We start from the raw sequence: 18,220 nt of genomic DNA, 5'->3' as shown, positions 1-18,220 counted from the left end.
CTAACCCTCTGAAGACCACATGGCAGCAGTGGGCATCAGCAAATCAAGAGTGGGTATGGTCAGTGCATGCATACATATAGAGGCAGGTATACACATACAGTGACTACATGGACAAGCCTCAGTGAGCCTGAGGAAACCTGGCTTGTGCATCTCCTTCCTCTCCTCCTCCTGCAAGGCTAAGAGGAGGCGGACTGCTGATGAGTTAGTTGAATTTCAAGGGTTTGAACTTAACACCATGTGAGAACCAGGAATCCTGGTTTAGAGCAACAATTAAACAATCTGGTTTCAGTATCCATAGTTTGAAGATGGCCTGTTTAGCGACTAATCACTATTTGTTGTAAACAAGGATCCCTGGTTGTTCATACCTAGCCCTAAGCTAAGGTATCTTCGAAACTTAAAGTAATCATGGTAGAAGTCTTCCTCCCAGCAATGTGGTAAGGGGAGTGTGCAGTCCTGATGCTTTGCTCAGGCTTACTGAGGCTTATGTGTGAACCAGCCCACTGTGTGTGTAGCTACTTGCCTGTGGAGCATTCTTCATCATAGCTCAGAGCTTTTTGTGTCCCTTGGTGAATGCATGTGCACCACATTTCAAAGGCTGGGATAGGTTTATTGTTTTCTTAGTAAGAAGCAGCCCAAGTTTTAATTCTATCTCATTCCAGTTTGCTTTTTAAAAAGATGAAACCAGCAAAAAATAATAAAATGGATGCATTTGTCTGAGTAAATTGGTCCTCTTCTCTTTCCCCTCCCCTTCGTTCTTTCAGCTTGCCTTTCCCTTATGCATTATTTCAGCACAAAGATCTCAAGGCCACTTGTCTACAGAGATGCTAACACAGAGAGTTTTATTACTATAGCCATGCTTCTAGTCCAAAGGGAGACCATGACAACTGCTTGCTAATACTTCTCATTCCTGGCCTCATTCTTTATTTTGAAATTCAGTATTATTACAAGCAGATTTTAGGGCAACCTTGAATACCTGAAAAGGTTTAAATATTTATGTTATTTGTCAATTTGTCAATTTAATCACTGACTAAGCTTTCCCATCCCAGAAAAGAAAAGAAAAAAACCGCTTTCCTTGCTTGCAATGAAAAGTATGTAAACAACTGCTCACATTTGGGAGGGTTTCTCTGTTTTCTCCTTCATTTTCCTTCTTTCATTAATCTTAATCCAAACAAACTTTTATTTAACACCTGGAGATGGTCTGGATTTTATGAACAACATTTCAAATTTGCAATCTGAAAAGTTTGCAGCTAATAATTGCATACTGTAGCTTCCCTGTTACCCTTTTCCTTGATTTCACCATGCAGATTTCCTGCCACTGGCTGTGTCAGAGGGAGAAGGGGAAGCAGACTGGGAAGAGCAGGTGTTGGAAGCTGAAGAGGTAACAGGATTTAGCGAGAAAGAAGAGGCTGTGGTAGAGAGCAGTCCAAAATCAGAGGAGGAAGCAGAGGCTGACGAGAGGGGCCAAGAGGCACAGATGAGGCAGGCTGCTGAAGAAGCCAGCGGTAGGAAATCTGTAGCCCTCCAAATGTTGCCCTACTAACGGATCTATGGTGAGTGAAATGTTGAATCATTTGCAGGCGACAGATTCAGAGGGATGATTCTTATAACAGGTTGGATGTGGACTAAGTTTAGTTGAAGTAACCTTCCTCTGAAATCAATGGGACAACTTAGTCATGACATAATTTAAGTCCCACCAATTTCTGTTGCTACTAAGTTCAACTCTGGATCCAACTCAGTGATTGTTAAAATAGCTAATGAAAGCTCTAACCTGCAAAGACCATTTCATTAATACGGGACTTCCTGTTGCACAGCCTGGTTTTTTGTTACCATTACTTGGTAGTCCGATAGCTAATGGATGATCTGTAGTACCTTTATATTGACCAGGAAGACACTTATATAATCACTAGCAATGTGATTTAAGATAATATTTTTGGTCTTTCTAGCTCATGGGTTGGCAAACTAAGGCCCAGGGGCCGAATCTGGCCCAGTCGCCTTCTAAATCCGGCCCGTGGATGGTCCGGGAATCAGCATGTTTTTACATGAGTAGAATGTGTCCTTTTATTTAAAATGCATCTCTGGGTTATTTGTGGGGCATATGAATTCGTTCATTTTTTTCTTCAAAATATAGTCCGTCCGTCCCACGTCTGAGGGACAGTGGACTGGCCCCCTGCTGAAAAAGTTTGCTGACCCCTGTTCTAGCTGCTTTCCTCACATGTAAGAGTGACTTGCAAAACGTGATGAACTAATAACTTCTGAGCCAACAGCTCATGGTTCCTCTTTGCTACAGCAATTTTCACAATCTTAAAGATTCATTTGCTAAGAGTATTTGATCTTAGCTAATGAATTGATCGCTGGCAGTAGTGAGGAAAAAGATAGAAAGCATTTTATGAGCTGGTCATTTCTTGAGATTGCAACACATTTTTTTTTTTCAAATGGTCCTCTATTCATACCCCTCACATTGTCCATTCTAGTCCATATGCTTTTCTAGGCAGCAATAAAGCATACAAATCTGAAAATAATTGGGTGTGAACAATTCAGTGTTTAAGAGCAGTTTGCATTGGTGATGGAATGTTTGCTTTAAGAATTATTTTCAGGAGATATTGATTTGACAATATATTACACAACCACATCTCTGTGCTCTTGGGAAGGCGAAAAATCATTCTCTGCTTAGCATTTCAAATAGTGTCCTAATTTAAATGAGATTTCAACTTTAATGCTTCTTTTTTTAGACTTCTCATTTGCACTACTGCAGTCTTTCAATCCCTTATTAGTCCAAGTATACAAAGGAGAGAAGATGTGCTTGATGGTGATGATAATAAATACTGTAGGTTAGCATATGACCTCACATATTCAAATGTTGAATGAAAATAAAACTGATTTATTTTCTCTTGTCCCAGCTCAAATATAATGGTACTTGCTGGTCATTATGGTTAAAAAAAAAATGCTTAATTCACATGTTGTACCTGCATAAAATTTTATGAATCCTCAAGTGTAATCAAGTGATGCTCATCCATTATGTGTATAATTAGTAAATAATACTTATTTCCCAATAATTTTAGGCTGAAGCCCTCTGCAAACATATAATGCTATGCATAGATGAATGTATGGTGGTGGCCAGGAGTATGTTTGCTGGCCTAGCCCTGATGTCTGCATGTTCAATGGCCCATCACCACAGACATCTACACTTATACACCCAAACGTACATATGGTTTGAATATGCAAACTGTATCTTGACAAAATGGGGCTGTATGCATTGAATTCAGAGAGTTTACATGAGTTGACAGTTAAGGGGGAGAGACCAGCAGGTACAAACATAATCCCTTCCACACGTTTATCTGTACACAGATTGAAAATCAGGACAAATGTATTCATTTTACATGTATGCACCTTTCATGCAGTACTTGTCATGAAGCATTTGTGTCCAAATACAAAATCTTAAGTGAATATCAGCCCTTAAACAATTAGGTAAATAGGCCTAAAAACCACTCAGAGGCTGTGTACATATGACATTGTTTTCTAGAATCATTGGAGACTACAAGTAGTCTCTACATGTTGCCAAGGGCAAAAAAGGCCTCGAGGGCCGCATACACTCCCTTGGGCCATGTGTTTGACCACCCTTTCCTAGGAGCTGCCCATGTGACCTAGGTTTCATGACCTAAGTGCCCCACTAGGTCTAAGTTTCGCCAGCCTCCATTGGAGTGTATCCACACCTGCCCAATGATATTATGGGTGGGTGTATGCTAAGATTGCAGTCAGCACTTCCTTCCTTCACCTGAGGCATATGCAGGAAGGAAAAGGCATGGATAACCTAATGAAGGGGAGGGTTTTCAAATTTATATCAGTAACCATACCCACTCTTGTGGATGGTAGGATCTAGAATCAATCTAGATTGAAAGTAGCATGTTGAATAGGAGCATGAATGATTCCATAATGAGAAAAACTACATGTTTGGGCTACAGATGGGTTATTGTGTGCGCAGGCTGAGTATAATGAATGAGCTTTTTATTCTAACTATGAAAGTGTCTTGGAACTTGACATGAAAAGCTGAAATATTTATCATACTTGAATCACAGGGGACAAACCAAGGAAACTAAAGCAAGAAGTTTTTATTTGTGAATTGGTATTATGTTCCTGTCCCAGAATGATAAATGTATTTCTTTATTAGGGAGAGAAATGCTTTCAAGCTAACAGTTCCTTCTGTATATTCATGGCATGTTCTCTTACCAGTGATGTTTCTTTAAATCTATGTCATACACTGGGTCCATATATCAAATGCTTTTTATTCAAATCCTTTAAAAATGTAATTGTTCAAGTATCTTAGTTCTAATTCTTAGTGGTTCTGGGGTTGAGAGGGTTGGGTATGCAAGAATGTCCCCGAGGAGCCTATTTTAGGGCTGCAGAAGTTGCTGGGATCAAAGCCTCTGGATCCTGTATCATTACTATTATAACATTTCTTGTACTGCAACCTCCCTCACCATCAGAACCCATGGCAGCTAGCAACATCCATAAAATACAACAGTAAAAACAAAGTTAAAACCAGAATCTACAGCAGTGGTTCCCAAACATCCCCCCATCCCAACTGGACCACTTGAAAATTGCTGAGGGTTTTGGCAGACCACTTAATAACTTTTTTGCCTGTTACATAGCAATTGTAATACAGCTGTATGGTTTTTAATGGTATTTTACAGACATGCTGCAGACTGCCTGAATGAAGCATTCAGAACACCGTTTGTGAACCTCTGCAGTACAGTAATCAATAGCATACAGCAATCAGTGGTGCTGATTTGTGGGGTCACTCCAGCTACGATTCAAAGGCCTGCATAACAAATAGATCTGAAGCTATCACCTGAGTGTGCAAAACTGTAAAATCTGTACAGGGATGTCACTGCTGGGAGAGCCAAGGGTGCTATAATAGCAAGGCCTCCTCTACAGATCTCTGAACCCAGGTTGCCTGGTTATGGGAAATGCTCTTTTTCAAATACACACATATGATCCAAGATAGGCATCTTCTGTGACACTGAAAGAATCCTGCAGTTCAGTTATCGAACTGCACATGGATTTGCTGGTGTACCAACTATATTGGTGCTTCAAGCAACTGTGTGAGTTGCCTGTACCCTTGAGCGAGCCCTTACAAGAGTGGTTTCATTGAGGAATTTGGTGCAAAAAAAGTAGGTAAATGGTCCCAGTACTGAAATAAGTCAGTACACACGTGAAATCAGTCAAACAGTTTTATATGGATTTTAGTAGAGATGCCCACATTATTTTAAAAATAATATGCTCTTGTGACAGAATCCATTTGTTCCCTTTCACTATGTGTTAATTCTCCATTTCTTATCACCTAATTTCTGCTGAATGAATTCACAATTCCCAGCACCAATGGTTGATACTTAAGTTGCCTGTTTTCACAAGTTAACAAGAAGCATTCTGGTGTAAACATAAGTTAACATATTCTCTATTGTAACTATTATATAAGGAACAGAATAGCTTTTGATTCATCTCAACTCAGAGTAACTGGTTGAGTGTTGTGTGTCACAGTTTCTTAACTATTTAGAATTATAACCAACCCTTCAAATATATAATCAGAGCAGCTTTATAATGAAATCTGAAAACCACCACAAAATAGCTAATGCATTAATAATCTTAAAAGCAAGAGCAATTATAAATACAGCATCAAAATAAAAACTTTTTTTAAAAAAAAGCTAAAAAGGGACCAGCCCTGGGAAGAGTGGATGCCAAGTAAGCCCCTCCAGGGCAAACATTCTGTAGCCAGGGCACGCCACTAAAAGCTGTCTCCCCAGTAATCACCTGCTGCACCTCGGATGCTGTGGAGGCAGCTAGAGAAAGGCTCTGTTGAGAAAGGATGGATGGAACAGCACGTGTGGAGGCACAATTGTGCAGAACGGGATTCTGACAGCTTTATTAAGCTAATATGCAGAATTGCATGGTTGTTTTTAGCAACTGTTCTCTGCTGCTTTATCTATTTGTTGGTAATATGTTTCTTGCTTTTATTACATTGTTATCAGCCACTTTAGAAGTTTTAAAATAAATGTGTTGCTGGAAGATTCCAGGTGAGGAAATAGTGTCATCTAGCTGGGATGGTTGGGTATTATCCTGGTAAGCTGCACTAAAAAGCCAGCTGTTGAGAAAAGCCATTCCTGTTGGATACTAACCATGCGGCAGTGTTGCCAAGCAATCGGCTAATGCCTCTGATTTTATCCTAAAGCTCCCACACTAAACCCCAACTGCTGGCCTGCAATCCAATTGGAGGGATACCCCAATGCTGAAGATGACGAGGGTTACAACAACAAGAAGTAAGTACTTTCACTAAGTATACAAAGTGTTCTTCTAGGTAATTAGAAAATACTGTGAAATATCAGGAAGAGTTTTTTCTTATTTGGTTAGACTTCAGCCTACAGGTGTCTTAAGTTTACCCTGACACTGACAGTCAGCCTCCTTGAGAATGTAGATCCTATATCCAGAGATCTTTGGGTAAACCAATTTCTTCTTTCACCTCTGCCTCCAAAGGCTGGTCTCATAGGACTCTGTTTCAAGAACAGACCTGTCAAATCTCCCAATTGCCTTTCATTACTGAATAACTCCTGTATGTCCCAGAGGACAGCTGTGTTAAAATAACAACTTCTCATCTGATCATTTCTAAAAGCAAGAAAGCTACTTCAAGTTATTTCCCTTTTTAATCTATAACTCTTTATCAAATGGGGAAGAATTTCATTTCTGGCTCAGGTTCTGATCCTCTGCTATATTTCAAAAGAGTGATAATGTGTTCTTAGGATGTGTAATATTGAAGAGTTTTTAAAAATGGGATCGGATCTGCTGAACACACACTTCGGCAGTTAGTATTGATGGGCATTACTCAATGCACATCAAGAGAACAGTGAATGGCTCAAAGTTTTTAATTAGTGCTCAAAATCAGTAAGAATATGTTTTACGCTGTGCGGCACTTAGGAGAAATTTCAGCTACTTTCTGGCCTTCTTTCTTTTAGATGTGAATCTGTGTAGATTCCTGGCTCAGCCCCAGGTATTAAAAAGTGGGAAAACATAAAAGAATGTCATTGGATTTAGGATAGAATCATTTTTAGGTTGATAGTAAATATATATATGTATGTATATCATGAGATATACATTCTCTGAACTGGAACAGGGGGGATGAGAATCCTTTGCTTGGATAAGGCAAACAATATATTGGAGGACAAGAAAGCAATTAACAATGAAATTCACTGATGCAAAGAAGAATAAGAAAGGAAGTTCTAGAGATTAAAAGCTTCCTGAAAAAGTCTCTGCCTTCTATTGTAGTTGTCACAGTTGAAAACTCTGCACAATCCATATAACTATGTGTGTTATAAAAAAAGAAGCCGTTTACTTTTAAGTTATAGCACATTGCTTTGACTTAAAAACCTCACTATAGAGCAGTTGGACTGTTGCGAATTTGAAGGTTTCATTTGAAAACTTAACTTGTTTCAGAGAAGACATGCATAAGGTTATGCTGTAAATGAAATATTAGTGGAATTAAAATACTGGAACTTATCTTTAATACAATAATGGCAATCGCCACACCACCACCAACCAACTTTCTACACCTACATGAGACTGAGAACAAAGAAGCAAACAAGACAGAATAAATAATATGGCCAGAGGAAGCAGGAGAAGTGACATTAACTCAGCAAGAGTGCACTGTGAGAACAAGTTCTTGGAAGGGAGGAAAAGGGACCAAAAATAAAATAAGAATGGCCAGGAAAATGAGCCATAGATACTTTTTCAGAGAATATTGCATTTTCTAGTCAGCCCTGAAAAGGTAGGATAAAGTTCTCCTGTGAAGGTCCAAAGCATCAAATGATGTGAGACGTTGATGGAAGAGGGGATAAACTTTAATTAACTGCATGGCTGAAGCAGACTGAAAAAAAGGGAAGTTGAAATGAGCCAAAGCATGAGCTGACCAGTCTGGAGGTAAATGAAGGTTGGAGCACTGAGATTCAGAGAAACAAAATTTAGGGCTCTTCAGACCTCAGTGGCAGCACTGGAAACAAGGGCTGTCCCATTCCATCCTATAGTATAGTAATAGTCATATATTTCTCAAGTTTCAGGCTTCAGTCCTGCTTTCCTGCACTAGAATGGTGGCATCGGGGGGGGGGGGAATGGGCACAGAAGTCTATTTCTAGGTGGAGTTATGTCCCACATGCTAAGATCTCAAAAAGAAAATACCAGTACATTTTAATGACAGGTATCCAGCAATGGGGTGTGTGTGTGTGCAAGTGAGGGACAAGCTCCTTGTTTAGGAGGAGGCATCTGCCCCCCTCCAGCACTGCTCCCCCTCTAGCACTGCTGCCCATGCTGCACTGTGTTAGTCTTTGGGACATACCTGTGTTGATGGTGGTGTGGAGGGAGAAGTTAAGAGGGGCTGAATGTGAAAATGAAAGGAAGATTTTCCATCATTCTCTGTGCTGGTTGGAGCAGTTCAAAGGCTCGAGGATGTGAACAAGGTGCTTGGGATTGGTCAGGGCGACCACTCTGCACCCTTGCTCTTCTTTGCTGATTAAATCTAGCAGGGGAGGACAGCTGGCAAGGCCCAGGTGGTGATTAATGGTGGTCCCTCGTAGAATTGTAGAGTAGGAAAGGGACCCATGGGTCATCTAGTCCAACCTCCTGCAATGCAGGAATTACAGCTAAAGAATCCCTGACAGGTGGCCGGCCAACCAACCTCTGTTGAAAAGCCTCTGGTGATGGAAAGCCCACTACCTTCCGAGAGAGTCAATTCCCGTCAAACTTCAAATAAAGCAAATTGGTTTATCGCTCTTAGTTTTGCTCTGTTGTATCTTCAGCCCAAGGCACTTTGATTGTCTAAACCAGAAAGTGCCATATAAATCAGCCTAGTGATGTCCAAGGATACATGAGATCTTACAACATGTATGCAAAGCACATCACAGTGATCTTTAGATAAAAAAGCATCTGTGCAGGAAGAAAGTGGAATGCTAAGAGAGAGAACACTGTAGACACCACACAACTGCATCACATAAATATCAATATGTACTAATCTGAGCACACAATTCCAAATACCCTGATCCCAAAAATATTTCCTCAGAACTGTTCCACTTCCAGGTAAAGCTGAATAAATCTAAAAAAAACCCCTTATTTGTCTTAATTAAAACTAAAGCCAAATATAATTAAAGGCTTCTGTCTACCCTAGATGAGTACACTGTGCCCTCCCCAAGCATTCATTCATAATTAATGCTACTTTAAAGGTACATTGAATTGAGGATAAATTGTTATGCAGTTGTCTGACTATTCCAATTCTGTATTCAGTCGCTTGGGGTCTGAATGCAAAATAAGACATTTCAGCTAATGCATACTGTAGTTATAAATGTATTGGTTGGACATCTGTATAAATTCCCACCGTACAGTCAGCTAAAATAATATTTTTGTACTATCTATTACTCTTTCAGTAACTGAATCTTTGAAACATCAATTGTATGTGTACTCTTGGCAAAGTGAAAGCTTCATATTCTTCAGTGTTTGAAATTCATGGCTGTGGAGGATTCCAAATATAATTGGTTTATTAGAATTAAGATTTTAGCACTCTTATATGGGGATCTCCTTACTGCATTTCAGTTTACGATATTTTCCATGTTTATACATTTGCTTTTGTATTTTATGCAGCTTTTCACTTGTGTGAAGTGAATGGATGATTTCTGTCTTGGGAGTAATGAACTTGAAGGCCATACCTAATCTGCATATGCCAATTTGATATATATAGCATCATTTTAATTAATAGATTGGACACTAGACAACAACTGGAAGTGTTAACCCCAAGTGCATGAAATCCATGTATCTGACTATGAAAAATACACGGAAATGAACTTTCATCGTTCTTCTAACAGATGAAAAGAATCAATTGAGAAATCTAACATTTTCTTAGTTAATATCATTTGGGTATGGAAAGCCATAGTTTATTTTTAAGCTACTGATTAAGAAATGATATATAAATATTGTTACTGGGCCTCCCTCTTTTTTTTCTACAGGAGGACTAGAGAGATACTACAGCCAGTTGACTAGATGATACTCTTTCCTGGATTGCTCCCCTCACGTGTGCAAGAGCACACCTTTCTCCCACCCACTTGACACTCCTATCACAACTCTCATACTGCCGATTTCCTTGACATCTGACGGGAGAGTGTTCCACAGGGAGGGCACCGCTACCGAGAAGGCCCTCTGCATTCTTTGGCTGGGAAGTGCTCTTGACACCACGTGCATTTACCTTTTTCACACTATGAGTCGCATTCAGCTAAGTTTTATTCATAGTAGACCCACTGAAATTAATAGACCTCACTGTGTTCATTAATTTTATGTTCTACTTCAAAACTTAGTTGAATCCCATTCTGTCTCCATATGTGGATATCAAATGAGGGCAAGGAGAGAAGGTTTCATCTCGCTCCCCAGAACACACACCTGGATCAAAGCATCAGGCAGTCTAGCCTGTAAAACATTTTGGCATCCATTTTAAAGTCCTGCGAGAAGCATAGTGCTGTTCGCTCAAAATTATTTTCTAATTTCTCTGGAGATATTTGATTGTATAACAGTATTGAAGCTGGGAGGGGGGTGGATTATCTGTTTACCTAGTTCATTCCCCTGCCACTTCAGAACTGCTTATTCCTGTATATTCTCTAGTGCTTTGCTTACAGTCTGCTATTGTTTACTAAGGACATTTAATCCTATCATGCAAAGCTCTAATTGTTTAAAGCATAATTATAGATGTTAAATTGTTTTGCTTTTTATGATAAAATGTCCTTTGGAGAGAATCAAAACAGAAATTAAATGAATGTAAAATGGAATTATTTAAAAAGTCACTAATTGAATACTAGGCAATTAAAATTAGAAGCTTTTTGATGAAATAATTATTTTAATTATACAGCGCACTTAGGTTCCCCATTTGTAAACACTTCAGCGTTTATCATTAAGATGGATTTTCATGTACACTTGTTCTGCTTGTTTTATTTAAGAAAAACAGGTACTCCAGAATGCCCACAAGGACCATCCACAAACCGGTTCAATCAAAATATGTTGACTCAAACTGATTTAAATTCAATTGAAGCAAATAGAATTTAAGCCCAATTTACATAGTGCACTACACCAGCAACATGGCTGATCCCAGGACACCAAAATTCATGGATACCTATATATTTGTACAGCTGCCTGCTTTATGACCAGTTGCATCATTTTCAGGGGGGTTGCATGTGTCAGGTCAGGAACTTTTCTAAATGTTAAGTTGAAAGAGCAGCATTTACATAACATTATTCAATCAGAAAAAGTCTGCAAGAGCTATTGTAGGAGATAGTCTGTAAGAATGCCAGTAAGGTTCACTTCCTATATTACAGCCTTGTGTTACAGAACTAGATGAATTAGCAAAGGTACTTCCTATTGATTGCCACAAACTCCTGTTCTTGTAATGTTCCTAAGCATATTCATCCAGCCCAGGCTACCTTTTCAAATACAAGATTAACTTGCAGGGATATTCCTATGAAGTTAAAATATAATGGCCACAATCCAAAACCCCACAAGGTTTTCCGTGTACAGAGAGAGTTGCACATCAACAGGGGCCGCTCTATGTTCACAATGTACCATATTTTTTGCTCTATAAGACTCACTTTTTCCCTCCTAAAAAGTAAGGGGAAATGTGTGTGCGTCTTATGGAGCGAATGCAGGCTGCACAGCTATCCCAGAAGCCAGAACAGCAAGAGGGATCGCTGCTTTCGTTGCACAGCGATCCCTCTTGCTGTTCTGGCTTCTGGTATTCAGAATATTTTTTTTCTTGTTTTCCTCCTCCAAAAACTAGGTGCGTCTTGTGGTCTGGTGCGTCTTATAGAGTGAAAAATACGGTACTTCCCATCATAGAAGATGGTAAGGCAAATCCAGCAGACATATACCTGTCTGCATCAGTGCCACTGCACTGGGGTCAATGTAAAGGACAGTTTTGCATGATAAGCAAACTACCACAATAATCCTCTAGTATGTGGCCTTGAAATTAACTAACATTTTATAACTGTATCATTTATAATATATATCTTCCTTTTAATATGCTGCAGTTCTTATTTCACTGACCGTCTCAAATTCACAAAGGAGGTCATTAATATTCCTACTTGACTGATGAATAAATGTTTATGAGTAAATGTTGAATGTTTATATATTGCATGGTTTATTTGTATTGACTATATCCTAGGACTTCACAGTGAATGGCAGGCTATAAATAAATAAATTTAGACCTGATCAGATTATATTTCCCCTGACCCAGCTTATCACATAGAAGGGAGCATAAGTGTTCTTGTCTTCCCTGCCTACCAAGTGCTTGCAATCCCTGTTTTTGGAGCTTTTGAAAATGGCCTATGCACAGAAAACACAATGTGCATTGGCCAACACTATGCAGCCATCCTCTGGAAAAAATATATAAAAATCAACCAAACTATTTCAGCCTGTGTATAATGGATTTTCTGACTGTATTTGCTGCTAGGGAAATGCCCCATAGTCTACAGAGATACTTTACGTAGACCTATGGAAAGCCTAACAGAGGAATCCTATACATATCTACTGAAAAGTAATTCTCACTGAATTTAATGAGACTTGCTCTCAGGTAAGTGTATATAGATAGGATTGCAACCTAGAAGTGCTTCATTCTGTCCTTATGGGTGGCCTTCAACTAAGTTTTACAGTAGACCCAATGAAATTCGTGAACATGAATAAATTAGGTTTATTCATTTAAATAGGCTTACTCTAAGTGTAACTGTGACTATAACTTAGTTGAATTCCACCCAATATCTATAAAAGTGTATGAATGCCGTTAGAAGCAAAACAAGGATGATGTTGGCAAATAAAAAGCTTTTTGAGTGAGAGGTCAAGAGAACTTCAACCATAACAGATTAATTCAAACAGATTACCTTAAAAAGAACAGGGAGTAAAGTCCCATTCCATTCCTGTTTCAGGTTAGTAGAAAGCTTGTTTTGGTCAGCTCATTATTTGGTTAGGATAAGGATCATGAAAATTGACTATTTTTGTATATGCCTGGTTATCATTACAGCAAAAATTTGGTATTTTGTGTCTCATATTTTAAGCTTGTCTTTTTAAAGTTTAGTTGTTAATTAAAAAATAAGTTTAATTAAGTTTTATTCCTTTAGTTATTTGTGAATAAAAATAATGTCCTTTATGACTATGTGTATGTATTCAACAAGTGTTCACCTTTAAAAAATATTCCCTGGGTGCACACCTTGATGAAATGTGCTGTGCATGCCTTTGGAGATAAAGCCAGGGTGCGTGGGTATGCTTGCCCTCCTCACCTCATAATGGTCCAGACCTACAGGTATTGTTTGATCTAGCCTCGCAAAGCTGAAGTAGTGCAGAATGAACTTTTCCTCCCAGGAATTAACATCATGGTTCCCAGGGCCAAGTCTAACCAGTTATTTGTCTAATATATGTTTTACATCAATGACAGCAACTAACTTTGACTGGAGACCAAAAGGACAAATAATGAACAAAACAGTGAAGCAGGCCAAAGCTCACTGCTAGCCCCAAGTGATTCTTAAAGACAAAACAACACTTTGTTACAACACTGTTCCACACAGCACATTTAGCAGAGATATCCAGGGGCCACGACAGCTGAGGAGGGTGTGCTAGACAACCTTCCCTCATTCTTGTATAACTAATGCAATGAAAGATGTTTTAAACCTCAACCTCTCAGGATTGTAAAACGCACCAGTATAAAGAGATTGGTATAACTGTGCTATACAGGCTGTGCTAGCCCTGCTTCTCATTTTAAAAATCCTAAAATCAATCTAGTAAGGGTGAGGTTCTTTCTAACCTACCCCTTGCTCAAGCCAAGAGTCTTCGGTTGCTCTTCTATTCCAGGAGTTTCCAATACAGCAAGCATGTTAATGAATAACCCCCTGCAAATAGTTGTTTTCTTTTCTATAAAGAGTTATGATTGATTACTTTGTCTATTATGTTTTTCTATCAACTATTATTTATTAAGATTTTTACTAATCTCAGTACATTACTGGTGTGCAATATCTGGCATTGCTACTAATTCCGGAAGACTCAGCACTTTTTTTATCTACCATGTTGTCCTCCATATAGATTAGTTACATGGACACCTGGTCCAATAGTACAGCTATTATGTATTTAATTTTTCTCAAGACAGCAGTGACTTATCTCTGATTTGCTTATCTGTTTGCTTCAAAATCCCCTGAACATGTGCAAGTGAAACTTTAAATAAGATGCCCTTGCACGGATTTAAATGTCTAGCTTTAGGCATCCAAAATTGAAAATTCTGACCTCATTCACCCAATTTCCCACACTATAAAATGGGACAAAGACTACTTAACTCAGCTCACCGGGTTGCTGAAAGGCCTAATTTAGGAATATGTTAGTGTAGTATGCAATTCTAGCACTATAGAAATTTGAAGCATTTCATAACCGTCCATTCTTTATCTACAGTTCCAACCCGTCCCCCTTTTAAATAGTTATCAAATCTTTTGACTAGATAAGTGAAGCTGGTTCTTTCACATGCCACTCAGTAAAAAAGAATAGGGGAAAAGCGTTGACTCAGTTGAGCACAAGATACACACAAAATAGTCCCTAGTGGAGCCAGCTGATGAGAGGGTCCACTGTCCCTTGTGCTGCTGCCAGTTCAAGCCTTCCTTGAGGGAGGGGGAAAGAGAACTATATCCATAATGGCTGTAACTCGGTGGTACAGCACATACCTTGCACAGAAAAGCACCCACCCAGGTTCAATCCCTGACATCTTCAGGTTGTGCTGAGCAAGATGTCTTGACTGAAACCCCGGAGGCTGCCAGTCAATGTAAACCATACTGAACCAAATCGAACTAGATAGACCAATGGTCAGACTCTGTATAAGGCACCTTCGTACATTCACAACTGCCTTCCTTAGTTGTGATTCTATGATGGCATATCAAGTATGGAGAAAGCCCTATCAACAACACTCTGCAACCTAATTCCTGAAGTACAAGCCTGTGTTAGGAGGGTCACTCAAACAAAGGGCTAGTTTACATACTATCACAAGTGGTAAGTTTTTTGCTGTCACCATGGTTACTCCCAGGCAGTCTACCATAATTTTGTGGGCAGATGATGTATACACATTCTAAGGAGCAATATGGAAGCAGCCAAAGAGGCAATTGCTACCACATTGCTAAGCATAATTTAACTATGTGATTAGATGGTTGCAATCCTTCCACATACAGCCAAACGTATCATCACATAACAATTTCCCCCTCCAACTGAAGTTTTATGGGCTACATTTCAGAAACTGGCAGTATCATTTGGGGAGGGGCCGAAGCATTATTGAGCAAACTATCAAAAATGAATAAAATATAAAGAGCTTACCTCTTAGACAGATCATTTCCAAGCATATAAACTTTTATCATACTTTTGAAAAAGTGTCAAACCACTCGAAGGAGCACTTAAAAATTATGACTTATGAAAAACTGCTTTTACAGGTAATAGGAGCTCTGTAAAAGTCCTTCAGAAAATGGAGTTGCCTCCACTTTCAACAAAGAAAAAGGTATAAAATTTGTGACAAATGGGAGTAGCTAGGACAGAATCATGGCCTTGACATTCAATCAAAGGCTTCTGAGATTGGTAAATAGTTCTGACAACAGATCACATGTTTATGTGATAATAACTGTTCCCATGTTCACCTGCTATGAATGATATAGTGCCTATCAGAGTGATATGGGTGTGATAATAAATAAATAAAAATTCAGAGGCAAAATAAAAACAGACAAGACAGTTTCTATATAGTGTTGTTTTCCAACCAAGATTGCCCTTAATGTTTTTGTAAAACTGTTCCATTGTGAGACAAATCCTGGATTGTTTTGCTGTTTGAATACACAATTCTGTTATTGTTCGCTCTATGTGCCTCCTCTAAGGCTCCCTCTGTACACAGTGAGCCACATGGGAATTGCTTCCCATGAGATTATCCCAGGCATAGACAACATGCTGCCTCCAAATATTATTGGACTGCTTTTCCTATGGCCAATGGTCCAACCACACCTGGAGGGCACTATATTGGCTACCCCGTCTATCACATGTGTCTGAGATATGTGTATTGGTGGGCAGGGACAGCCACAATTGTAGAATGCTGGTCTCATAAGACCAACCGAGGTTTGCAGACTACCCGAATGCAAGGGCCAGAGCTCAGTGGTAAAGTATCTGCCTTGCATGCAGAAGGTCCCAAGTTCAATCCCTGGCATCTCAAGGTAGAAACCCTGGAGAGCTGCTGCCAGTCAGTGTAGACAAAATTCAGGATGGACCAATAGTTTGTCTCCATATAAGGTAGCTTCCTATGTTTCTATCTTGTAGCAAAAGCAGCAGAGTCATGTGGTACCATATAGAATTATTAAGTTGTAAGCTTTTGCTGGCTAGAATCCACTTCATTAGTGGCTCTCTAAGCCTAAGCCAGATTAAATGTATTATTCTTGGTTAGATTTGTTGCTGCAGACCAACACATCTACCCTTCTGGAAATTAGTACACGGTCTAGTACAGGCTTCCTTAACCTCAGCCCTCTAGATGTTTTTGGCCTACAACTCCCATGATCCCTAGCTAGCAGGACCAGTGGTCAGGGATGATGGGAATTGTAGTCTCAAAACATCTGAAGGGCTGAGGTTGAGGAAGCCTGGTCTAGTATCTACAGAGTTACATAAGAACCTATCTAATCTATCATCCTGTTCTCGCAATGGCTACCAGATGCCTGTAGGAAGCTACAGTTGCCTGTAGGAAGCTCATTCGCAGGACCTGTGTTTCCTAGTAACTGGTATTCAGAGGCATACTGCCTTTGACAATGGAAGTTAACATAGCCATCATGGCTAGTTGTCATGTGATAACTCTGTGGGCAAGTGGCTTCCACAGTGCTTAGTATGTGTGTGAAAGGAGATTAAAATTCCACTCTACAGACTGCCATATATTAAAGGGCACCTGCTTGTGGCAATGTGGGCACATTCCCAGCAACAATTGTGTTACAGTTTGCTGGCAACACCAAAACAAGCAGCCAACACCACCAAACTCCCAATTAGCCAGGAGTAAGTCCCATGAATTGGACTGGATTATCATCTGTGTATACAATATATATAATATTTCAGTCCAGTAGGACAGCATCTCATGCAGTTTTACATATTTAATATTCACAGCTTTGACTGCCATTTGTGCAACATTTAAGGTGATATTATATTAAGATAATCAAAAAACAATTTCCTGTGTGAATAACAAGAAGAGATGCCTCTCCTCTTCAGGGGCTACTTGAGGATCTTACATGTGTGTCCACAGTACTACAAAAGCTTGTGCAAGTTCTTGCATTATCAAACAGGTTTGATAGCAGTTACCGTGCTTCTGGTTCCTCAAGAAGTTGCATAAGCGGAAGAACATCTTCAGACTTAGTTTCACTTTTCTCATGTGTGCCTATTGGAAGGTTTTAAACAGAATTTCCATGAGTTGCAAGACAGGTTATGCATGCAGAAGGGGACCTTTAGATTCCACCCAATTCAGATAGCTTCACTGTTCCAGATAATTTTGCCTCTCTATATATTATTGTGCATGGGTGTCAAATAAATTGTATTCACTGTGTCACATCGGAAACTGCTACAGGATGAGTGGAGTGTACTCAACTCCTTTATCTCAGGAAAGTTTAACACTGCAATAATTCCATGGAATTTTAATGTGAATATATAAACAAAAGTATTAATAGGGTAAATACCTAGTAATTTCGCCTTTCTAAATCTTTAAGCCTCTTAAATGTAATTATCAAGTAATCTACAGAAGCATGTAATTAATGTGTGGATGCATGTTACTGTACTGTGTAAGAAAATCCTATGTATTTACTATATGATTGTATTCAAATTTCAGCACGTACCAGGAAAACAAAAGTTTCTTCAAAGAAAAAAGAGAGTATCAGCCTACACTAAGAATATATTCTATTACTTTGCTTTTAAGGAAATATCTCTGAAGAATGTCAAGCACAATAAAGACATATTCCCCTAACATGAAAGCTCACAGAATGCTTACAGTACAATCCTATATATGTCAACTAAAAATTAAGTCCACAGAGTTCAATGGTCTCAGGTAAGTATGTACAGGAATAGACCCTTACAAGACCAAATGATGGCATTGTGGCCTCTTAGGAATGTTCATGTAACATGCAGTTATGCCCTTACA

General features: G+C 39.2%; 1 protein-coding gene and 1 long non-coding RNA gene across 5 annotated transcripts in view; one reads left to right on the top strand and one right to left on the bottom strand.

Moving 5' to 3' along the window:
• LOC114597461 (uncharacterized) overlaps positions 1-11,721 on the top strand; it is a 43,091-nt gene extending 31,370 nt beyond the window's left edge. The window contains exons 2-4 of one of the 2 annotated variants that reach the window (XR_013393209.1): positions 1,305-1,550; positions 6,224-6,311; positions 10,032-11,721. This is a non-coding gene — a long non-coding RNA (uncharacterized LOC114597461). Of the gene's footprint in view, positions 1-1,304; positions 1,551-4,688; positions 5,165-6,223; positions 6,312-10,031 lie in introns of those variants that run through there. The other variant, XR_013393210.1, reaches the window with a different exon arrangement.
• ATRNL1 (attractin like 1) overlaps positions 1-18,220 on the bottom strand; it is a 501,150-nt gene that overhangs the window by 16,849 nt on the left and 466,081 nt on the right. The window lies entirely within an intron of this gene.

The sequence above is a fragment of the Podarcis muralis genome, chromosome 6 (genome assembly GCF_964188315.1).
Source record: "Podarcis muralis chromosome 6, rPodMur119.hap1.1, whole genome shotgun sequence".
Classification (NCBI taxonomy): domain Eukaryota; kingdom Metazoa; phylum Chordata; class Lepidosauria; order Squamata; family Lacertidae; genus Podarcis; species Podarcis muralis.
This window is presented reverse-complemented; position numbering and strand designations above follow the sequence as displayed.